The 25,890-nt window shown below is 39.4% G+C and overlaps 1 protein-coding gene across 2 annotated transcripts in view; it reads right to left on the reverse strand.

The window, feature by feature from the left end:
• LPAR1 (lysophosphatidic acid receptor 1) overlaps positions 1-20,502 on the reverse strand; it is a 203,486-nt gene extending 182,984 nt beyond the window's left edge. The window contains exons 1-2 of one of the 2 annotated variants that reach the window (XM_072959899.1): positions 20,373-20,502; positions 19,983-20,082 (exon numbers count right to left, since the gene is read on the reverse strand). The gene's annotated coding sequence lies outside the window, so the exon portion shown is untranslated. The remainder of the gene's footprint in view (positions 1-19,982; positions 20,083-20,372) is intronic. The other variant, XM_072959900.1, reaches the window with a different exon arrangement.
• Between the last annotated feature and the right edge of the window lie 5,388 nt (positions 20,503-25,890).

Consider the following 25,890-nt stretch of genomic DNA (forward strand, 5'->3'; position numbering starts at 1 on the left):
ATATATATAACTGCATCACTTTGCTGTGCACCTGAAATTAACACAGCATTGTAAATCAACTATACTTCAACCCAGAACAGGAGGTCATATGTCAAGGTTCTGTGGCTGGCCCCCACTGTGGCACTGCATTTAATCTTCTTGTGGCTCCACATGGACACTGGGGAAATTTCCAAGAACGTGAAGGCCTTGACCTTGTCCAATATTGCAACATGGAAATTCCTGAGACCCATTCAGGAAGATGATAGGTCAAAACTGTTTCTTAATGAAACTAAGATATCATGCCCTTTTCACTGCGTTGACATTTGGACTGGTGGTGCAGAAGTGATGGTAGATAAAACTGTGGGCATAAATCAAGGCAGGGACACCAGAATGTCCAAGCGGACTAGAAGCCATTATATTCTTTACTGCTACACATACACAAAGGGAAAAGAGTTTCATTTTAAAATAACTTTGATAAAGCAGTAAAAAAAAATGTACTAATTTCATTAACCCTTGATTCTTTTTAATATTCTGGGTGAAGGATTTGGCAGAATGCATGAAACCTGATGCACTCCAAGGTAACGTGTTTGTCTCAAAGAAAAGCACCTTGTGCAACTTCGCATTTCAGGGAGAAACAGCTACTTTTTTTTCCTCCACTCAACATGATTTTCACTTGAAAGGATAGCTGAAAGACAAATACTGTTATTCAGATTTGGGTGCTTGACAGACACTTCGAAAATTAGAAAAGCAAATCAAGAAAAGTAACTGACAGTATCTGTTGCTGATTATAAAATTTGGGCTTTCAAGCAAAAATTACAATTTTGGAAAATCTGTACCTCTACCTTGAACTTGACAGCTTGCCAGTACTTAAAGAGATGACTATCTTTAAGTTACCTAAATTGTTTTTTTCTGACATTGATGTTCTGTGAACAGGTGGGGTGTTTTGACGTTGTTTTGACATTGTATAATAAAATGTGTCAACCTTTGAAAGATCTACATAATTCAGTGAAGCACTGTTGTAACATTATGAATGGGTAAAAGATCCACTGAAAGTACAACACAGGCCAATAGTCCTCATGTACCTGAGTGTGAAAGTTGATATAGTTTCAGATTTCACACTGCAGCTAGCCTTTAAGAAATGAACACTTATATTTGTTATCATATCAAAGAAGAATAAAATTTTCTGAAATGATCACTAAAAACACTCCTCTCTTTTCCAACTGCTTATCTGTGTGAGGCTAGATTTTCCTCATATACTTCAAGCAAAAGGACACATCGCAGTAGAGTTAATGCAAAAGCAAATGTGAGAATCTGGCTGTCTTCTATTCTATGAAGCCAGACATTAGGAGATTTGCAAAAATGCGAAACAATTCCCCTCTTCTCAGTAAATATTTCTGTCTTGGAAAATATCGTTGTTTTAATTAAAATATTTTACTCATATGAACACGTACCAGATTTACTGTAATCATTTTAAGTGAATTAGCACATAATTAATAATTTTAAATATAGCCAGTTTTCCTTAAAATGTACTGTTTATGTTAATATGTATTAGTTATTTGTAACTGAGTTGATAAATAATAAAATTTTCTTAGTTCTACTTTGTGAAAATGGTAAATTTACCCGAAGAAACTTAAGCTAGCTGAGGTCCTCAATAATTTATCAGGGGCTAAAGAAGTTGAGACCAAAAAAATTTGAGAATCCTTTCCTTAGAGTGTGATCCAAGGCAGCGTGGTTGAAACTCACTCACTGGACAGGTTCGTGGAAGAGGGCAGAGAAGAAGCAGAGGAAAAGTGATTTCCTTAAGCAAAGCCAATCCAGAAGTCGCCCTTCTTGGTCACCTCCCATTGGCCGACACTCAGTCACAGAGCCACGCCCACTTCCAGGGAGGCTGGGCAACATGTTCTCCGCCTGGGCAGCCACAAGGGGAGACTTCGAGGTCTCTGCCTTGCTTCCCAGTCTGGACTTTGTTGGCACTCAAAAAGAGAATTAAAGGAAGTTCTCCAGTGGCCAGCGCTGTGTCGGCTGAGGCTCACGAGCACATCTGAGCAACACAGGAGACTGTGAGCTAACAGCTTGCAATCTTGTGATTCAATAGGCTCTGCTGAGGCTGGCTTGGAAAGCGGCATTTGTGATGCGCACAAGGGCATATGCCCACTCAGAGATGCCCTTATACAACGCCTGGACCTGAGGGCTGGCCAAGCAGACAGGGACGAGTAGATGGAAACTGTGATACTGGACAGCCGAAGCCACTCAGGCTCCCATGATCCATCAGGGCTCATGTAATAATAATAATAATAATAATAATAATAATAATAATAATAATAACAACAACAACAGCAGCAGCAGCAGCAGCAGCATCAAGGGAATGTAGGTGGAGAAGGGACCCTCACCACAGATTTCAATGCATCTCCCACCAAAGAGGAGACGAGCTGCTTCAGAGGCTCCCGGTCCTGATAGAGGACAGTTGCCATTCCAGAGAGAAAATTCTTCTTCTCTTGTTTGCTCCAGGGTGACCTCCTAATAGCAGCATGTGGGACGAGCCACCGGAAAGGGGGTGCAGAGTGGCTTCCTCTGAGCCTAAAGCGTTGCAGGTGGGGTCGACCAGTCATTGCGAGATTGTGTGTCCAGCCCGTGAGGTGAGCTCGGGACAGCTGACCACCGGCCTCAGCCTCTCAGCCCAGCAGATCCCCAGCTCAACTCACACAAACAAGATCATTCACTTCTTTTCATCTTAGTTTCTTGGCCTTTAAAACGGAGGAGAAAAAAATGTGTTCTATTTACATGGTTGCTAAGAAAATCAAGCAAGGTATAATTTGCAAAACGCTGCACTAAACAGGAAAAAGACCAAGTTTGAGTAGGTGGTTGTCAATGGCTATCACGTCCACTGGACACTGCTGAGGGGCTGTTAGGTCACTTATGAATTTTTGTGTTCATCCTCTTCCTTATCACTCAGATTTTTTTAATTTTATGTTTAATAGTAGTGAAATAGACAAAACAAAATTTATCATCTTAACCATTTTTTAAGTGGGCAATTTGGTGGTGTTCAGTATATTCACATTGCTGTACAACCGACCTCCAGAACCTCTTTATCTTGCAAAACTGAAATACTACCCATTAAATGAAACTCTCCATTCCTCTCAAAATTAGCTTTGAAGTAATCCTTTCTCTCAAGATTCTAGAACCATGATCAGCTAAAACGGATGCGCCACACAGCAGGGCCCCAGGACTGCTCTTCACCTTCCCATTATTTGCTCTTGAACATGGGTTATGTTGAGCCAGTCTTAAGAAACAGATTCTTAGCAATGCTTTGAGGCTAAAAAAAAATGTTTTTCTCAAAGATCGCCCAGTAGAGTTTACAAGTGTGTTAGTGATCAAGTGTGATTCAGTGGTCACACAGGATGCAATTAAGGTCCGTACCAGGTGTAGCAACGGCACGAAAGAAGCCACCAAACTGTCAGGAGAAGGATGCACAGGAAACAGGGCAGGCATGTTAATAAAGGATTGCGAAAGTCCTCAAGGTGGGACTTGAAGAATGAAGAGGCAAGAATTCATCAGAGAAACAGTGGGCAAGTTTTGAAATACAAACAGTTCAGTCTAATATGAAGTATTTTTTGTCTAACGTTTTCTCATCAAACGTCTAATTCCCCAAAGAGGTTTGAAATGATGATAATTTCAGGCAAGAAGTTTAACAGAGTTGGAGAGGGTGGTTATGGCAGTGAGAGACCAGTGAAGGGATGACTTTTGCAGAGACGTGGAAATTCTCTCTCTGTAGGTGACCCCTATCCCTAATATGTACACATTCCTCTAGGGACCAATACTCAGAAAAAAACAAAAATTACTTGTAAAATTTGGGTTTAAAATTTCTTTCCCTTATTATGTCTTTCCTTTCCTTGTTTCCCTTTCGTGATATAGAGCTGGAAAAATCAGTCATTCTTTTTCTGAATATATTTTTAGTTTTCATGTTTAATTTCAAAGCTTGAGTTCTGTTTTTATTGCTAAAATACCTACGAATTGTGCAGGGAGAGTTGGGTTTTTTTTAAACTATTCTTTTGTTGTTTAATGCCATTTTAAAAAATTCAACCTTTCTAGAGACAATTCCTAAAATCGTTATCTTACCGACAGCAATTTCAACCGTATCTGTTGGATATATCCCAATTTAACTACCGATTAATTAAGAATTTAACTATTGATTGACTTTTCTTTCTGCATGAGTACTCCAAAATATTTACAGGATTGCTCTAAATTATTCCAAAGATATTTGAGAATCAGTGCATTCTGGCTTAAGTAAAGAGAGTTAGTTATTTCTAGTACAAGTCCTATGGCTGTTTTCAATAAGGAATCAAAATATTTACAGATCTGTATATTTTAAGATCCCTTGTATCTTTCCATCGTAGAAATGGCTTCCACATCACTTCAAAAGAAGGAATTGTCAAGGTGAAGAGAGAAGTTTGAGCTGAGATCTATCTTGGAGACACAGTCCCAGGGACTGGGGGATCGGTCTCTCAGCTTCAGGAGGCTGACAGCCTGGGTATGTCTCAACTGAGCAGAACTTACCTGAGTTCCACCCTTATCTGTCCTAGTCCCCAGGGGCTATAATTCAGAGGCTGCATTCCACACAAGAATCGAAAGCCCAATGAAATAACCCTGAAATGTCACGTCCTTAGCCTAGACCCGGGGCCAGGAAAAACACGTGGCCCAGGTGAACATGCAAGAATTGTAGGCAAGTTTAAACTCTATCTTCCTTCACTTTGATTTGATTTTGCTATGTCTATGCCATAATTTTAACAGCAAACTCAAAATCAACAAAATGCTGAACGTGGACAAAGTTGAAATCTACTTGAGGAAATAGAGATACTTGCTTTTCTGTGTATTTACACTTGGGAGAAAAAAAAAAAAAAGATGAAAGTTTCCCAGATGCTGGGGGCCAAGGGCAAACATCCAGTTGCTTTCAATTACTGGAGAAGCAGGAGAGTCTGCTTTACAAAGCATCTCCACGTATAACTGAAATTCCACGATTCAGGAAGTTTAAGGAGACAAAAGGAGATACGTCCTGTACTAATTTGTTTCATCATCGATTTCTCCAATTATAGAGTCTGTAACTCATATGCCAGGAAATCTTACAGTCCTCAGGATGCACAGTGTATAAAGCCTCAGTGGGTTTCTTTTTATTCCATTTCCTGCCTTAGTATCAATTTTTCCATACCTGATTAAGTTTAACCAAACTAAATGTTTTAACATACCTCCTGAAATACAAAGTAACACAATTTTTTTTTTAAGTGGCCATTTTTCGTTTTCGTTCTGTGGCTTAAAATTGCCTTTTCTAGTTCAGCTCCTAGAGCATCTGTTTTAAATATAATGCTTTTTGGTTACGTTCCCTCCCACATTTTTGTTAAGTGATACATCTGCTTATTGGTTCATCCTGAATGGGTTCATCTTGAAGTGATGTCTGAATCTTTCAAATATGAAAACATATATGAGGAAATAACCATACTATTCATATTTAGAATACTGTGTATGGATGTACTCATTCGTGATAAAAGATTTAAGACACGCATGAGAACTTCAGGACACAAGCTTGCTCCCAGGAGGGAGGGAAACGAAAAGATGGGCTTCTGCTGGATCAGTAACATTTTATTTAACAGAAAAAAATATCGGAAGCAACGGAGACATATTATTAACATCCATTAAATCTGGTGTAGGGTGTAGAGGCCTTTAACTGCCCCAAGAACAGCCACAGAAACCTTAAGAATAAAGCCAATGCTAAACTCACACGAACTGTAAAGCCATACAAGGTGAAAAGAGTAAGTATCACAAGGTAGAAGGCATTGTGGTACAACAGCAAAAGACCCAGCTTTGACTCCCAGCTCCATCGCTGTGCAGACAGGCAGACAGGCAGATACAAACTAGCACGAGCTGGCAAATCCCTCTGAGCCAGAACGTCTCTGTTTGTAAAAGGAGCACCGTAATGTTAACTTTGTGGATTATGAAGAGCGTTGTGTTGTTTTCCACGTAGATTGCAAAACTATTACCTGACGTAATCTATACAGAGTGACGATCAATTTATCAATGAAGTCTTAAATTACTTCTAAACTGGTTTCTCTATTTTTAAAAAATTTTCAAAAATTTCCAATGGGCAAATTCCAATATTGCCCACGGGAACACTTTATAAAGTAATCCAAGCAGTGAAGTGCTAATGTGACAATGGATTATGTTATAAGGGATCTAAATACAGAGAAGAGTTAAAATAGACTATGGAAAAAGGAACAATCGAAATGGGGTTACTGAAGATAGCTCTTAATTTTTTAACATTTTTTGTGGGGGGAAAAAAGAGGAAATCAATTGAACTGTCTGGCTATCCAGAGGGGAGAGAAAAGGGAAATTAATTATGGCTTCCACAGATGTTATCACATTTAACAGACAGACGTTACGCAAACAAGTGGGAGAATCAAGCTTCAAAGCTAGGTTTCATTTCGTTTTCAAATCCATACTTTTCCATGATTCTACAAAAGTATTCCCTTTCTGCACCTAATTCTGATCAACACAGAGTTGGCAAAGGGACGGTGCTAATTATGTACCAGTTTACAGAGCAAATCAACTGATGAAACCCCTAAATCACTACACCTCTGAACTGTGAAAAATGTAAATGTGAGAAAAATGGAATTCCAATACTGAAAAAGACAGATTCTGCAAACCCTTCACTAAGGAACCTTAGTATTGACCTTTATTTAAAAGGCAACTTGTAACTATTAAAAAACAAATCAGAGATCAGTAGAACCATTACAGTTATATAAAAATGGTCATGGTGGATGAACTTCATTTCTCTTTTAATAAATTTATGATAGGCTGATCAGGGAAAGGCAATAGAAAACACTTGCCCTCACTTTAGCAGGGGCTCTGACAAAATCTCGAATTCATTCACTCTACAAACAATTATTGAACACTATACTTTGCAAAGTCCACCTTGATGTTTAAATAGTCCAACCCATCCATGCTTCACACAGCACACTCCCCAGGATCCGCTCACGTATTTCCAACAGCGCCCCTCAGTGAGTTTCCTCCACCCATTTTTTTGGTTAATTTCTTTGCTTCATCCTTCAAGATTCAGGAGTCACTGCCTCCAGGAAGCCCTCCCTGACACTCCTTCCCCTGAAGTGGTCCCCGCTGCATACACTCAAAGCTTCCCGTGCACTTTTTAATCCAAGCACCTATCCCACTGATTTGCAGTTGTTTGTTTACTTGCTTGTCTTGCTCTCTGGATTATATCCTATTGGCAGGAACTCTGTTCTGTCTCTGTTCCTGGGAGAAAGTAAGTGTCCTATAAACATTGCTTGAATGAAAATGTATTAAGTAGCACTGGGAGTGGTATCAGACCTGACATACTAAACACGCATAATCCTTCCCCCCTTTCAGTGGTCACCTTCCCCATTTATTCTACAGAGTTTCTTTTGTGCTTGTCTTCACATGACTATCAGACACTTGCTCACTTTGGGGTGCTCCTTCCCAGGCCCCCTTCAAGGTCACCTTACCCACAGAAATTACAGACAGACTTCTTTCTTCTTAAGACTGCTCAACAACTAACTGCTGAATCATTACAGACACATACAGAGAACAGCCACATGCTTTGTGGCATAAAACAAACAGTAAAGTCTAATCCATGGGAGGCAATTTCCTAATTCCTCCCCTAATTAGCTAAGAGCATCCTCATTCCTGGTGTTTATCAAGAGGTCGAACTGAGGAGGGAGTTCTAAGTACATGAATTGAGTACCTGTTAGGTTAAGCACTGTATATGGTTTAGCCCTTTATATTCATCCTTCCGTCAATCAAGATCAGCTACTTGGTTTTAGAGATAAGGAAACAGAGGTAAAAAAAGGAGAAGTGGCCAGAGTGGGGAGGGAGGGTACAGCTCACCATGCAGGAGGTCCTGGGTTCAATCCCCCAGTACCTCTGTTAAAAACTAAACAAATAAACAAATTAAATAAACCTAATTGCCTCCCCCTCAAAATAAATAAATAAAAATAAATTGTACTAAAGTAAAATAAATGTTCTAAAAAATGTTTTTAAAGAAAGGCATCAGTACATGCAGCTATTCAGGAGCAGGGCTTGGACCCAGGGGCTCTGGGTCCCAGGACAGTGTACATTGCATAACTTGGTGCCTTCGAGCCACCATTCCTTTCCTAAGGGAGCATCCCAGAAGGCTCTGCGTGGGATTCCTTGGGTTGTATCAGATTCTTTCAAACTTCAAAGCATTTTCAAGTATGAAAACTTTGTAGGAAGGGATGATAGGATGTGGGTCTCAACCTACCAACGTCATGCTCTCCATGCCCCTCAACACAGCTTGTTTACTAGGACGCACACAGAAATGAGGTAGCCCAGAGGAATTAGATCATTTTTCTTTGTCCGTTTGTTTTTGCTAGAAGGGGGGGGTCCCCTCCCAGTCCCTGATCATTGGCAGTAATTGTTGCAGCTGAATCACCCTGCAAACCAGGCTCCCCTGGTCAGCAGACACAGCTCCCATCCAATGAATAACATTTCAAAGCTCAGAACATGACTATTCCATGAGGGCCTCAGGCCCTGTGAAGACTAAGCCTTTAAAACTGTTAACCTAATGACTTGTATGCCAAGCTGCCTTCCATACAAAATCCTGTGGCAAGAGTTTGACTTGAGGGGACCAAGATCCCTAACACCCAATCAGGCCAGGACATCCAAGGGCGCACCAGAATCAGGGAAATTACATAAAAAAGCAGAATTTTCCCCATTCTCTGTTTACAGCTGATCGTTCAATGTTGCAAATAGAGTTTGAGTCTCACCCTTTGGAGTTCAGTGCCTTGAGCTTCTAATTTGAACCTGGAATTTCCATAGTGAAACAAGAACAAGCCACAGGGCCCCAACGTCATTTGCTGGTCGGTAACATCCAATTACAAGGAGTAATGAGTGTAACTGGAGCACTTAACAGAGTTCAGAATAACTAAAACTTGCCCTAGTTTAAAAAAATTCTGTAAAACACCCCTGGATTACAATGACATCTGGCTAGCAGCTCCCCATTTAGCTTGTCCACTTCTTACTAAAAAGACTGTGAAGACACTGGAGAAAGATGAACAGTGATCAACAGTGATCACGAACCAAAACTAAATCGAATAAACGTCTCCCTTCAATAAGTCTTTCATGGCTGCTGGCGCTGCGGTATCTGGTAGGACTAGTGAATCTCTTGGGCACACACCCTTTGACATCCTTCTTTCACCTTTTCTTAGAAGAAATGTTGTGTGGAATAGCAAGACAACAGATTGCGCAGCACATAAACCACAACTGTGTCAGGCATTTGGATGTATTTCTTTGAGAATAAACAGCTGCACCCTCCATGATGGTCACATGATGGCAGTTCACCTTGGGGACGGTGCCACTTCAAGACCTTACCCTTGGTCTCACTTACTGATAAGCTAAACGATCATCAGGGTAACTGTCAAGATAACCTTGAGAAGCAGAAATCCACATTCCTAAGGCCAACCATCCCTGCCAACGTGATCACGTTGTGCATAAGCCCATCAAGCAAGCCACCTGGGGGAAAGAGACTGTCTGGCATCATAGGTCCTTGTGTCCACCTGGCTGTGGAGATCTTCCTCTACAGGGGGTACCATCTGATGGGACACAAGTATCTTCACGCTCTTTGGTCATTCTGTGAGGTGCATCCACACATCTCACATCATCAATCCTGTTCTAAGTTCCAGGCCTGCTGGCTGAAGAGTCAGAGTTTCTCTCCTACCGTTTGGCATGCATATATCTTACTAAGGCAGGTAGGATACTGTTTATACCCTGTCTACCAAGTTAAATTAGCATAATATTATAAGTATAATAAACTAGCATGATGTTTTCTAATATGTCAGGATACCTAAGTCTCTCCAGGTTCTGTGATCATGGGAAGCAAGAGAGTCAACGTAGCACTAAGTTAAAACAGTGTGCCGTTTTCCCTACCAGGTGAATGTAAACTTCTATTAATTGTGATTACTAATTAGGACTGAATGGAAACCCATTTGCTGACTCAACAGCTGTGTATCAAATACCAGAAAATGTGTTCATCTTCTCCAGCAGAAATACCGCCTTTGACGTAGCAGCTGCGATCAGAGACACCACTGATAAGTCTGGGAGTCCCCATGCCACTAAATGCAGCATCTTACCATCTTCTCATTCCCCACCTACGCTCAAGCTAAGTTATTTTCATTAAATAAAAGAGCAATCTTATCCATGAATTCCCAACCTGAAGATCTGATTCTGGGGCTACTTTTGGTACCAATCAGCAGTAGCTCAAATTAACAGACTTTAATGAAAGCATTGTTTACAAATATGCAGGCAGTATTAATGTTGAGGTACTCTGAAATTAGAATTAACAGGGAGCCATGACCATCAGAGGGCTGGTGGACAAAGGGAGCAGACAGTGTTGCTGGAGCGCAGTGAGAACAGAGTCACCAGTAGGGAGCTGCATTCTTGGGCAGTCACAGCAATTGCCAAAGGCGCAGCACTGAAGCGAAGGATCATGGAATAGATACTCCAACCTTGTTCTCATCCCACCTTCTGATCTCCATCAGCTAAACCCAATTGGAAGTCAGGTGGGCAGAGGTCAGGCTTCTAGGGTAAACAACAAATGCAGAGAAGGGTAGATGATGGGGATGACAGTGGGGAGTTAGAATAATCAGCATAGAAGTGCCTAAAGAAAAAAGCCTGCGAGGCCCTGCTTTCAGATGCGGCCTAACGATCTACCTAAAATATGCAGCATGTATTACATGAAGATATTTCTACAAATTATTTTTATAATGATTTGCAGTAGGACAACAAACCCTTGAAATGGACCACCCAACGCAATACATTGTCCAGGAATTCCACTCTTTTTTGTTTCACCAGTCCAGCTATGTGGTCTGAAATGCTGAGTAAGTCAGTAAAAGTAAAGAATGAAGCAGGTGTGCAGGGAGAGGATGGGGCGAAAGGGAGAAAGAAGATGTGCAGACGTACAGAGCAGTTCCTTCTCAGCCTACTCCTGAAACGTGGCACCGTACTGCCCTTGAATCTCATGAGAGTCCCTAGAATCATTCGAACCAATCCATCTACTTTGCTTACGTTTAACTAGGGTTTGGTTCCTGTTACTTGGACTCCTAACAGATCATCATTACGAACACACAGAGTTAACACAACTCATTATGTTGACACATAACGTCAATTCGATTTGTGCCAGTGTTCCCATCTCCACTTCAAGGGGTTCCTCTTTGAAAAACGTGAGAAATCAGTGAAAAGAAAAAGAAACATATATATATTGACTGAATACAGAAGAGCCAAAGAAAAGAAACTGGGGGCCAAGTGGGTTAGTTTTCTACTATAAAAGCAGAAAACCCTACATAAGCAATTGTGGGAATGGGTCATTGCATTTGCACATGAGATCTGTGTGGGAGGCAGATAACCTGTAAATTACCTGAATTCCTAAATGCTGGGCATTGGACTCACAACCAGTTTAATTTCACTTTGCCAACGTACTCACATTTCAGAAATTACCAAGGCATCTTCCCTTCTCAAACACCATGAAGACCAGTGGTTTATGAAAGTCTATATACCTACCCAACACGGGGAGAACACAAATGAAATGGATCGTCTCAAGTGGGGAAAAAATGTTGCTGAGAAAATGCCTTTTCAAAGGAGTCTGAATCCACAAGCTTCCTTTCCTAAAATTCAATATCTCAGATTTCTATACCAAGATCTTAGCTTCAAACACTTATCTACTAGAATAAATATCCTCAAGAAAATAACATTATTCTAATGTTCTCTTCTAAATCCAAGCTTACTTCGGGAAAAGAAATTTAATTTAACAGCAGAATTAGCCCCGGAAGTTCCGTTTGGGTATATGTTGGAAAACATGTTTATTATATTCCAATCCTGACACAAGAAAGGTTAAAATGACTTTGTTTGGTTGGCTGTGTTTAATCAGTAGAGGAATGTTTGTTCTCCCTCCGTATTGCTATCATAAAACACATTGATCATTGTCTGTAGCCATTTGGTTTCACTGTTTATATTTGAGAGATGTTGCAATATTGAGCAAGGAAGTCGCTGTCACAGAGGGGAAATTATTTGGACCATAAATGGTTATTTACAAATAAAGCCAGCTTCTTCATCTGTTTTTTGTTTATGTTGCTAATTATCAGAGCAAAATGAGTCCTTTCATTGAGGCATCTCCTGACTCCCAAGTCTCCTTCAGGCAGATTTCGAATACCAGAGGATTTATTTTTCACCAACCACCACAGGCAAATATTTAGCCTAATTTCCAAATGATTGCATTGTGATTCTTGCCCCTTCCTTATCTTTCCTTAATTTCATGGAATGAACCTTAAACAAATAAAAAATGAGGGCATGTTAAATTCAGTGGAACAAACACTGGATAGTTTCATCTGCCAGGCCGGTGCTCGCCATTTAGGGTGTAAAAAATGAAATACAGTTCCCGGCATATTTGGAGATGAAGGGAAACCAGAGGATCCATAAATGTTGGCCTCTGTTCTCCATAAAGTGAAGACAGTTGTTAAGAGTAGAGGTCAGCGGGGAAGAAAAGCAGATTCAAGGTAGAGGGTACAAGGAGAGGAGCAAAGTTTAGGATCTGCCACTGAAACGAGGGCTAGGCTCAACTGAGTGCTGTGTGCCAGCCCGTGGACACTCTGCCTTACGTACACTGCTTACTTAATCTTTAAAGCAACCTCTGAATGTTGGTACTATTGTTCTCATTTTGGAGATTAAGTAATTGGGAATCAGAGAGGTTGCCCCAGGTCACACAGCCCAGCGAACTGCAGATTCAGGATACAGCCCATCTTATCTGCATGGCAGTAAGGGCCATACTCAGTTTAGCATCCATGAGTTTACATCTATGAATGTGCCGTAACACAAGCTTGCAGAACTATGCCATTTTTTTCCAGCAATGGCTTCGCAACTGGAGAAGAAGAATGCAGAAAGCTGATGGCTGAAGTCATCTAGGATTGACTGAGGACTGATCTGGTCATCATGGCTAAAGCACAGTCGTAGCGAAGGAACTGAGTGTGCGGAAGACTCCCGTGGAAGTGAATGTCAGGTTAGGAAGGGGAGACGGTGCTGCCAGTTGAGAGCTGATGTTTTAGAAAAAGATTGAGTTGTACTGACAGACTATGGGATTCAATAAAGACCAAGAAGAAGTGGAAGGAAGGTCAAGAAGTGAGAAAAATGAAAGAACAGGAAGCACAATCAGAATTCAAATTCAAAATTAAATTTTAACTATAGAGTTAAGGAAATCAAAATGGCTGACACCCTCAACTTCAAATCCATCCCAATGATTAGACTAAACAAAAAAACGGAAACCCAGTCTCACTGCTAAGGACTGGTTTAGGACGAGGCCTGCCACCTAGTCTTGGGGGAATGAGGGAAAGCCTTTGGGGAACGGTTTTCATTCCTATAGACAAGAGGCCCGCGGAAAGCACCCAACCCCCTTCCGCCTTTGGATGCTGTAGGGCCTCGGTCCTGCCACCAGCCGAAGGACAAAGCCAGTACAGACAGGAGGTCAGAGACCACGGGAATTGTTCAATAACAAAATCAGCCCTGAAGAATATGCCTACAGCTGCTTTATGTCTCAAATTGTATTATGTGTTATAAATCCCTTCTCTTTTAAAGCAAATTAAGCTAGGTTTTCTGTCCACTGCAGCCAAAGGCATCCTAAATGATTCAAGGATGGTTCCAGAAGATGACAGTGTATTTTCACAATGTAAGTGACTAATATGGAGTAAAATCTGAAGCTGACCCACAGAAGATGAGAATGGTGCAATCCAAACAGCATGAGTCTTGGGGGAGGGGAAGTTTTGAATTGATGAGGTAAGAGGAACAGACTAGAACAGCAATGATCTAGGATGCTGAAAGACATTGTTACATACGTAACAATCAAAAATAATGCATTCATTTAATCAACTAGTGAAAGTCTATAAAATACCAGAATTGTGTCTTGGACACATTGTAAGCAAAAGTAGACAATGGTGTCTGCCCTAACAGAGCTTGGAGTCTAATGGGGGACACAGACATTAATCAAATAACCCCGTAAACAAATATAAAATTACATCTGTTACAAATAAAGGTACATCTACTACGAAAGGGAGGTTTAGATTTCTAGGTCAAGATAGGAAAATGCACACATTACAAATCACATCCTCCCATCCCAAATGGATATAAATGCTACATAAAAATTATACATAAAAATAAAACGACAGAGACAGAGAAGGAGAGAGGATGATCTTCAAGTAGGAAAAAGAAGGAACCCACTGTGTTTGGTAGGAACTAAAGTCAGGAAGCAAGAGAGGACCCAGGCGAGATACAGAGCTTGGGGCTGGGTTTTAGTGCCCTTTGGGGAACTGGGTTCACCCTGTAAAACTGAGCACTGGGAATATGTTGCTCCTGTATGAACTGGGACTGGAGGATCTCCACGCATTTTCCCAAGTTTATAAGCAGCAGCTGGGCATCTGCCCCTAGCCTTAGACAAGAAACCTCTATCTAGACCTCACGTAATGCGGGGCCCAGGCTGCACCCCTCTAGTCCAAAACTTCACAGTGGGAGCAAGGAAAGCAAGAGGTCTGACACGGCCACTGCGGGGAGATGGTGAGTAACTTAACAACTGCACAGCTGAACCACTGTGACCCATCGTGTGACTTCCTCCTGCAGCACGTGGTGCAGACATGGGAGGAACAGATAGGTGGATTCATCCAGGCTCAGGATTTTGCCAGACAAAGGTGATGAACAAAACAGAAGTGAAAGGGAATTTGGGCTACAGGAAGGAGTGGTTTTGAAATCATGAGCCTTAGACTCTAAACTGGAGATAAAGAGGGAAATGAAAAAAAAAGAAGAAGAAACTAGAAGAGTTGTTGGATTACATGTTTTGAAAAGATTAAGAAAATTCTAGAAGGAGCATTAAACAAGCAACGGTCAGAGAAGGAGATTATGGTTACAGATAATGATGTATGAAATGGCGATTCTGTAAATGGATCAATTAGAAGTACTAGCAATATGAGGGCACAGGGCAGAAGCGGACGGGGGGAGGAAATCACGACTGATGAGGAGATTAAGGAACTCAAGAGTCATCTATGCCACCATCATCCATAGGTAATGGGAGGAAAGATGGGAGGAACTGAGATGGGAAAGATTAGGCAGGTGCCAATATTTCAGATGTTGGCAGGGGAAATCATTGGGGAAGTTGGTAATGTGATGGCAAGCAATGGGATAGAGGCTAATAAATTTTAAATGGACCAAGTCTCAGTAGAGAGGGCTTTTATAAGATGGTAGTGAAATGGAGGTGGCCGTGGTGAGCTAGGAAGACACCAGCCCTACCTTCTGGTCCTAAGGTATATGGGGTTTGTGGAAGTAAACAGCCACAGTCACTTATGAGAGTTTCAGGTCCTCTCAGGAAAAAGAGCCAGATTTCATGAAAGGCAAGGAAGTAGAGGGCGGATTCAGGCAACAGACTGAAAATAGGAAGAAGCTGTCGCTGGCCTTGGAGCAGCAGTTCCAGAGAGAACAGCAAAAGAATCTTGGAGGGGAGGACACGTGGAGTGGCTAGTTCAAGAGCAAAGGAAGCAGCCAGCATGATGGGGGCTTCACTGATGCTTTGACTGACTGAAAGGAGGAAGATGCATGGAAGATCGGGCCTCGGTGTCTCTTTGAGAAAGGCAGTCAACGCACCCTGTAGCCAGACTCAGCTCACTTGGCTGAGATGATGGTGGATTCAGAACCTGCAGATAAAAGTAGCTGCAAGATGGGCTTCCATTTACTGAATGAACACTAGGTACCAAGTATTGTTCCTATTCATTTCACTCAGTGCTTACAACAGCCCTGTGAATTGTGTCACTATTCTAAATTTACAAATGAGGAAACTGACACTTAGACTAAGGTGGCAAAGCCAAAACCCAAAGTTTAACAGAGGTTGCTGCCAGTGGCTCATGAACTTTAACAGGCCAAAAGCATACTTAAGACGTTTTATTTGGCCCACATTTGTTTAAAAAAAAATGCATACAGCTCAGTAGCTAGAGGAGTTATATCTAGATCTCCTTACTTATTTTTAGTATTACTGGGCTGTTCCTGTGGGCATCTAAACGTGCTAACCTCATTTAGACCAGATGTATCTGACGCCACCTTTGGCATACTCTACAGTATTTAAGCCACCCTAAACAACTCTAAAATTGGACAAAATATACAAATTGAACCACAAGCAATGCAGAATCATGATCCTCAGGAGAAGGAAAATAAAGAGATGAACTTCACATTTCCCCCAGATTGCTGCCTGCAGACAGTTTCCAGGTGGCAAAGCAGGGAGGTGAATGCCAAAAGTACTGCAGTCTTGCTGAGCTAATGAAGCAGGTGTCAGAGTCTGGAGCTACTGAAGCAGCAGGAAATTGTGCTTTGTGGCTCAAGAGGAGAAGTAACTGCACAGAGGAGAGGTCCTGAAATCTGCATGGGCTGCCCAGTGGCTTACTGGACGAGGCTGAGATATATGCACATAGGATGAAATGCCGCAAGGCCAGCAAAAAGTGGATGATGCAAGATTGAGCGTGACTGGGGACAGGAGAGGTCACACGGAGCTGAGATGTTCGATTTCCAGGCCAGCCAGTGTTAAGGCTTGTAGAGAACTCCATAATGACATGTCTTAATGAATAGGACCATGATCTTAAGTAAAAGCCACATCCTACGAATAAGGAGAGCAAGGGCCAAAAATATCTAAAGACATGATGGCTGAAAATTTCTAAAACTGATGATAAACAGAAATCTACAGATCCAAAAAGTCCAGCAAACCCCAAATAGCATAAACGAAAACAGAAGTAAAATCAAACCTATGTATATTACAGTCAAACTGCTAAAGAGAAAATTTTTAAAGAAGCTATAGCAGAAAAAAGGACCTTAAATACAGAAAAACGGGGATAAAAACCATGTCCGATTTTCTATCACAAACAATGGAAAACAGGTCACAGGGGAATTGCCTCTTTAAAATGCTAAACTAACAAAAAGGTCTACCTAAAATTCTTCAACCAGTGAACATATCTTCTAAAAATGAGAGTGAAATACAGACATTTTCAGAAAAAGGAAAGCTAAGAGAATTTGTACCCAGTAGACTTGTACTGTAAGAAATACTAAGGGGAGTTCTTTAGGCTGAAGGAAATGGCATACCAGCGGAAGAGTTATGTTGACACAAAGGAATAAATAATTCTGTAAGTGGTAAATATTTGAGTAAATATAAAGACTAGCACTTTTTCCTTCCTGAATTTCTATGAAATACAACTGACAATCTAAAGCAAGAATAATGGCATTGCATTATAGGGTTTATCTCATATGCAAAAGTAGAGTATAAGACAACAGTAGCATAAAGGATGAGGATTAATGGAATTATTTTATCAAAAAGCAACTCATTTACAACACCATCAAAAATAAATAAAATACTTCAGAATACATTTTTTAAAAGAAAAGGACTACAATTTCAAGATTTGACCACTGAAAACTACATACATCACATTATTAAAATAAGTTAAAGACCTAAGTAAATGGAAAGACATTCCATGTTCATGGATTGAAAAACAATCTTGTTAAGTGTGAAATTCTCTACAAACTGATCTACAGAGTCAATGAAATTCCTAATAAAATCCCAGCTGCCTTTGTTTTTGCAGAAATTTACAAGCTGATTATGTGAAAATTCTCAGAAGCCAGAATAGTCAAAACGATCTCGTAAAAGAAGTACAAAATTGGAGGACCCACACTTCCAATTTGAAAACTTACTACACAACTATGGGAATCAAGACTTGGATATGGACAGACATACAGATCAACCAAACAGAATTGAGAGTCTAGAAATAAACTCATACATTGAGTTTTGATGAGTGCCAAGATAATACAATGTGAAAAAATAGACTTTTCAATAAATATTACTACAACAGTTGTATACTCACATGCGAAAGAATGAATTTAGACCCCTACTTCATATCACATCAATAATTAACTCCGAACAGATTAAAGACCTAAATGTAAGAGCTAAAACTATAAAACTCTTAGGAGAAAACATACCACAAGTCTTCACAACTTGAATTAGGCTGAGGTTTCTTTGATAAGACACCAAAAGCTCAAACAACAAAAGAAAAAAACAGATACATCGGACTTTATACAAATTTAAAACGCATGTGCTTCAATAGACAGTAAGAAGAAAGTGAAAAAATTCACACAACAGAAGAAAATATTTGCAAATCATATGCCTGATAAGGGACTTGTATCCACAGTATATAAAGCACTCATAAAACTCAACAAATAACCCAACTGAAAAATGGGCAAAGGATTTGAACAGATGTTTCTCCAAAGAAAACATACAAATGTGCCAATAAGAACATGGAAATATGCTCAACATCATTAGCCATCAGGAAATGCAAATGAAAACCACGTTGAGCTATCACCTCACACCCAACAGGATGGCTATAGTTTTTTAAAAAATAGACAATAACAAGTTTTGGTGAGAATATGGAAAAATTAGAACCCTTGCATGTTGTTGGTGGGATTGTAAAATGGTATAGCCACTTTAGGAAACAGTCTGGCAGTTCTTCAAAAATTTAAACACAGAGTAACCATATAACCATATGACCCAGTAATTCCACCACTGGGTATATACCAAGAAAATTGAAAATACATGTTCACCCCAAAACTTGTAACACAATGCTCATAGCAGAATTAGTCGTAATAGCCAAAAAGTGGAAATCATCCAAAGTCTATCAATTGATGAATGGATAAACAAAATGTGGTCTATCCACATAATGGAATACTATTCAGCCTTAAAAAAGAATGAAGTACTGATATATGCTTCAACATGGATGAATCTTGAAAACATTATGCTAAGTGAAAGAAGCCAGATACAAAAAGCCACATATTATACACTTCCATTTATATGAAATGTCTACCATATGCAAATTCATAGAGACAGAAAGCAGATTAATCATTGCCAAGGCTTTGGAAGAGTGGGAATGGGGAGTAACTGCTAATGGGTAAGGAGCTTCTTTCAGAGAGATGGACATGTTCTAAAATTACATAGTGGTGATGTTTGTATACTCTCCGAATATTTTAGGATCCACTAAATTGTATATTTAATGGGGGTAAATTTCATGGTAGTTGAATTATACCTCCATTTTAAAACTTGAAGAACTCTGTAGAAAGACATAAAACAATGGCTGTCTTATTTGGGACAGGAAAACTCCCTAAATGAATCCATAAATTCTGGGCAAGTCCAATCAACATCTTAATGGACTTTTTTTTCACTTGGCAAAATGATTGTAAATTTCATTTGGGAGCAGAAACCTGAAGAAATCATAAGGAAAAAAAACCTGGAAAATATTTTAAAACTTAAGCTGGTTGAGGTTATTGAATTACTTCTCCTGGATGTTAGGGTTTGTGTGTTGAACTGCTACAATGTTTAAAAGCATATTCAGTGAGGTATGTTTCAAATTTTAATTTTTAAAACAATGCAAATACACTACTTTTAAAGAACAAAACAATAAATCAAACAAAAAAGCAAAATAAAAAGTAAATTAAAATTATGCATCCCCTTCTCCAATGCTAGTTTATTCTATTTCAAGCCAAAAATCCCTGTTCTTTCAATATATCTTCATCTGCATAATTTCAAGTCCCTTTTTCAGACTTGTTGATTTTCCCTGAATATAGGTTAATTTATGAATAGCCTCCCTAGGGTTTGGCAGCTAACCTGAATATATCTGATGTGGACTGATTGGCACAAAATTAAGGTTCATTTTGTTGTTTAATCTGGTTACTTCATTTACATTCATTCATCCTAATCATATCAGCCCTCTGGGGCAGCTAATTCACAAATCTGACTGATAGTAAGTTAAAGACTAGTGACTGACACTCTGTGAGTTGCTCACAATCAGTGCTGCTAAGCCAGAACTATCCTTTTGTCCCTTGTGCAGCAATATTTGGAATAGACCATGTAACCTTACCTTTAATTCCATCAAATTTCATCTCGATGTAGTTGTCCCAGTCCTTTGCATTTGATGCAACCATTCAAGGTATTCATGAACTCCGCCAGCTCTGTGATATCTGAAATTTGTAAGGAACAATCCTAGATCATCATCTGAGTCACTGAGGAAAGTGACTGTCAGGACATCTTGGGGTACACAGACTGCAGAAAATACGAAATTCTCCATATGCATTAATTAGTTCCCATTGTGTTTCTGGCATCTAGCCCAAAGGCGCTCAGACCTTACTACATTTAAGAGTCACCTGGGTAGCCTGTAAATTCCCTGGACTCATCTCTGGGGATTCTGATTCAACAGATCTAGAATGAGGTCCGACAACTGGCAATTAAACGTCGCATCCACAGAACTCACCTGGAGATTTACCTAAGATTGCATTTCTCTTTCTTGGTGATAAGCACATCGGAGAGGTCATGTCATACACCCTGCTGAAGGCAAGAAGTTGCAATGTTTATTGATTCATTTCATCCACCAGCCTGGCTCCCTGTCAAAATAAGAGAATGGAATTAATATGCAACAAAACCCAAGTTACCTTCTCATGAACAATGTTGCCTACATGCCCACCATTTTTTTAATAATCAGCCCTAGAAGCTTGCTTTCATGCACTTTTATTCAGTTAACAAATATTTGGGGGGTCTAGCATATGCCAAATATTATGCTAGTTTACACTCCCACCAGGGGTATGAGTTTTTCACTGTATCCATGTTCACACTGGGTCTTATAATACTTCATTGCACTCAGTCTGACAAGGTATAATAAATAGATTTGTGTTATTTTAATTTGCATTTTATTATCTTCCATAATGAAGTTGAAAACTCTCATATTTTTCTTGACCCTTGCAAATTCCTTACTGATTCTCATCTATCAATTGTTGCATTTATTTTTTCCTAAGAAACATGCTAGTTATCACTGTTATTTTTAATCTGTTATGCGGGTTGCAAGTAGTTTTCTGTTTCTTTGTTTCTCTATTTGTCTTCAGTTTGCTGTCTTTTAACCTATGATTTTTTACTTTTGCAGCAAATGTTTCTCTTTCCTATGCAAAGCTAACAAATATTTTACTGTAGTTTCTGCCATTATTTGAAACCATGTTTTAAAAGTCTTCCTCCAAGATTATGTAAATATTCAATTATTTTTTTAGAATCTAATCTTGCATTTTTCATGTATTTAAATGTTTGATATCTTTGTATCTTTTAAAGTTACACATTTCCATAATTCTTTTAAAATATAATCCTTCAAAACTGTGGATCAAGGATGTTAATAGCAGTATTGTTTAAATACTAAAAATGAGGAACTGCCTAAATGTATCATAAGATAAGACTAGTTGATTATGTAGAACATCCATAAGATAGAACTCTGTGGCAAATGAGATTTTGCTCCAGGAGGATACATTTAGACTTGAAAATATTCATAATAATATTCATTCATACTGTTAAGTGAAGCAAAGCAGGACTTTACATACACACACACACATACATACATATGCATGAAGTTTGAAGCTAAAACTATGTACTGTGTTGAATTCTAATAACTTTGAGCAAAATAAGAAACTACAACAGAGTATAAAGTAGAAACTATTTGGTTTTAGGTAACCTGCATACTGTTTGGAAGTTATTTAAAATTTTTTGTTTTCAGATACAACTGTGCTCTCACTGTGAATCATCAGTGTCCAAACCAGGTCAGTACTCACCATAAATGAGCACGAATTTAATTAACTACCCTATGTTGTCATGTGCAAATATAAAAATGTCACCACATTTTATTGCAGTGACGCAGCCAGCATATTTCTTCACATAAACCCTTACATTTCCATGATTTTTTAATAGTCAATTGCAAACACAATTCTGGGATAAGGGTTTCAACACGGTGAAGACTGCGTCAGGGGTCCCCAAGACCACTCCCAGGTTTGATGATTCACCGGGAGGACTCACAGGACTCAGCAGAAAGTCATACGGCCATGACTTATGACGGGGAAAATATCAAAGCAAAATCAAAGCGAAGGCCAGAGGAAATTATGCAAAGCTTCCAAGAGTGCACTCCCAGTGGAGTCACGTGGGAGGCAGTTAAGTCCCCAGCGAGGACTTGTGACAACACAGGTAAAATGCTGTCTACCATTTCTTTAAGTCTTCTTTAATTTCCTTAATCAATGTTTTGTAGTTCCCCATGTATAAGTCTCTCATCTCCTTGGTTAGATTTATTCCTAGGTATTTTATTACTTTGGGTGCTATTTTAAAAGGGATTGTTTCTATGGTTACTAGGGGGAAGGGGGTGAGAAGGGATAAAATGGGGGTTTGAGATTTGCAGATACTGACCGGTATATACAAAACAGATAGACAAGTTCATACTGTACAGCACAGGGAACTATATTCAATATCTTGTAGTAGCTCACAGTGAAAAAGAATATGAAAATGAATGTATGTATTCATGTATGACTGAAGCATTGTGCTGTACACCAGAAATTCACACAACATTGTAAACTGACTATATTTCAATAAAAAAAAATTATACAGGTATCCAACCAATCAATCAATCAACAAGCTGTCCACCAGGGAAACTCACTGGAAACTCAGCACCCAGGATTTCTACGGTGGGGCTGTTTGCACAGGCACCCTCCACCTAGCATGTTTCAAAATTCCAGACTCCCAGAAGGAAAGCAGGTATTCAGCAAAAAACACACTGTTTGTACAAACTTCCTAAGCAGAAGAGCCGCTCTTATCAGTTCTGGGAATGGTAGAAACCTTCCAGAAATCCAAGTTTCCACATGCCGGTTAAGGGCTACTTTGCAAACAGGCATTTCCAAGGAGGGCAGTTTCGGGCCTGCTGTGTTAACGCTTTGCTGCACACAAGTTCACTCTTAAAGCGCAAGTTACCAAGTTACCAGATGTGGGAATCGCATACCCACAATACGTTAGGCTCATCCATACCCAAATTAAGTTAAAGAAACGTAAATGAATATTCCTTGCAGTTAAATTCACTTTTATTGAGCCCACCAATAAATTGGTAAGTGACCGACTCAGAAGGGATCAGAAATTATTACAGTGTTTTCCTACATTTGTGATATTAAATGCACACTTGCTGTAGACAATGGAAAACCCAGAAAAATATTAAAGCAATAAGATTCACTGAAACCCTCAATCTTAGATCACCATTGCTAACTTTTCTGTTCACGTAGTAACATAGTTGATACTGTACTTAATATTAAATTTTACTTTTGTTACCTTCCTTTTTCATGTCCCATAAAGTCCCATTAAACATTTTTTGTAATGAAAAGTATTTTATCTCTGGTGATAAAATAATTTCTAAAGCCTCTCCCCTCTGTTGGATAGATAGATTGTTTCCTGTCGTTAATATATTTTTTTTAACCCTCATAAAACCTTTCAACGGCTTCCTATTGCTCTTAGAATAAAGGTCAAGATCTTTAATATGGTCATAAGACCCCACATGACCTAGGGCCACACTCTCTCCCTCTGCAACTCACTCTTTCCCATCTTTCCTCTGTACTCAGTCATCATGGGCTTCTTTGAATTCCTCAAATGTGCCGCTGTCTCCCACTTCATGGTTTATACATGTGTAGGCAGCCCCTACCTTATATACTACAATTATCACAGTAACTATTTAAGGATGCAAATCTGTAAAATATCCATCTCCCATAATAGGCGGTAATCCATGAAGCCAGAGCTATGTCTGTCTTGTTCACTGATGTGCCCTTGGTGCTAAATGTTGTCCCTGGAGTGTAGACATGCAAACGTAACTGTAGAATTAAAGAAGCCATGTGTCAATACCAGGATTCTTCTACTTTTGTGTGAATTTTTTAATCACTTCATATATTTGATAACTTTATTCATTGGATTCCCCTGTTTTTTAAGTTATCATTAAATATTTTCTTTTTGGAAAACTTTTCATTTCCTCGTTATACCTCTTTATTATCTATTATGGGAAATAGTTAAAGCCACTTAATTCTGTACACAATTTTCTTTAATTCAGACCTTTTGCTTAACTATTTTATTTTTAGATTTGTTCTTTGGCGTTTTCTCCAAATCACAATGACTGTGACTGGTGATACTTGGAGTAACACTGTTATATTTTATCTGATATTATATTGCTCTCATATTCACTCTTAGTTACATTTCAACTTTGAATCAATACTTACATAGTTTTTTTTTTCAATTTCTTTGTGGATGGTGTTTCGCTTAATGATTTTAAAAATTCAACCTCTGTGTCTTTTAGTATCAGCTCTTTGGAACTTAGGAAGGCTTCATTATCGATAAAGGTGGTTACCTACAGATTTTTGTTTGTTTTTAACTGAGAGGTAGGGCTAAACCTGAGTGGGGGTGGGGAGGGAAGGGTTTTTCCCTTTGCTGGGTTGTGGAGAAATTGATAGCCCTGGGCTCTCTTGCAGGGCACAAGGTCAAAGAAACTCCATCTGGAGAACATGAACCAGTTCCTACAACTTGGTCATAGGGTGGGGGAAACAAGATAGATGCCCTGGAGGGTCCTGGGAATGGGGAGGAGGTTCTGACTTACGAATTCTGGAAGTGCTCATATTTAATACCCAGTATTTTCTTTTCTATACTGAATCTCCTTTGGTTATCTGGTGTTTTTAGTAGAGTTTGGTTAATTGTTACAGCCTGATCTTAGCTGAGCCCTGGGTATTCATCGATGGGCCTATTTGGGCTGAAGCTGTACAGGGTGAGCTATAGCATCCTTAGGAAGTCAGTTAAGAAATCATTAAAAATTGTTATCCAAAGATCAGAGATGCAGGCCAGAAGAAGGTCGCTGGTCCAAGTAGGCAGTGAAATCCAGGACTGATCTAGGAAACATTCGAGTACTCTATAGGGAGCCCCAGAGATGCTGGGGAGGGGAAAACGGGAAAAGCCTAACTTTCCTGTGGTCAAACATAATGAGGGTTCAGATCCTTTCATTTAGAATTAAAGGGAAGTGCTACTTTTGACAACTGCAGAGGTCAGCAACCTCTGGGTTACAGACCAATAAATTCTCTTAATAGGCAGTCAATGAGACAGAAACTGCTTTTCCAGATGCTTTTCTGCCTTCCTGCTGCACAGCACTATGATTACTTTTCTCAAGCTCTATTTCAAAATGCATGATATTAATAACTTCTTTTAAAAAAAATACTGAATATAGATGAAGGCACAGTAAATGTGGCATCTTCATATATGGTAATGCAAACAAAGAGCCACAAAACATTTTGTGTAATTAAGCCGACAAATTCTACATCATGAAAACATCTTGAAATAATAATTTACAAATATAGGGGAAGGCCCAAAAAAAGGTAAAAAGAAAACTAAATTTGAGTTACCAAAAACACCTTAAAACTCTACATGAAAAGCAAAAAGTATTGATTCATGGATAGAGAGAACACCAATGAATAATGGTCAGGGAACATATATATTATCTATACCATGAGCATAAAAGTTCTGGAATCACATAAAATTAGAGATATAAGTAAAACAGACAGCAGCGTGAGTGCAAAATGGCAAACAATATTTTAAGCAATTAAAAGTATTAAAATATTTAACATATTACGTTGCAACAGAGCAGCAGTATATTTGCTACAAAACAGGCTCCCAGTAGCTTAAGAGCTCTTGGCAGAATGGATAGGAACCACTCTGCATCTCCACTAGCTACTTTTTTTCTCTTTACTCTTTACCATCTATTCTTACATATGTTGAGGATGGGGCGTCCATCTTCCTCAATGAACAGTATTATAATAGCCCTCAGTAGTAGTTTCCATTCATACTCCTACGTAAGTGCCAAAGCATGGAAATATTTGCAAAAAAAGTGTCCATCACAGTGTTACTGACACCAGCCCAATATAGAGACAACCTGAGATGACCAGCAGTGGGAAAATCATTAA

The sequence above is a fragment of the Vicugna pacos genome, chromosome 4 (assembly GCF_048564905.1).
Source record: "Vicugna pacos chromosome 4, VicPac4, whole genome shotgun sequence".
Classification (NCBI taxonomy): Eukaryota; Metazoa; Chordata; class Mammalia; order Artiodactyla; family Camelidae; genus Vicugna; species Vicugna pacos.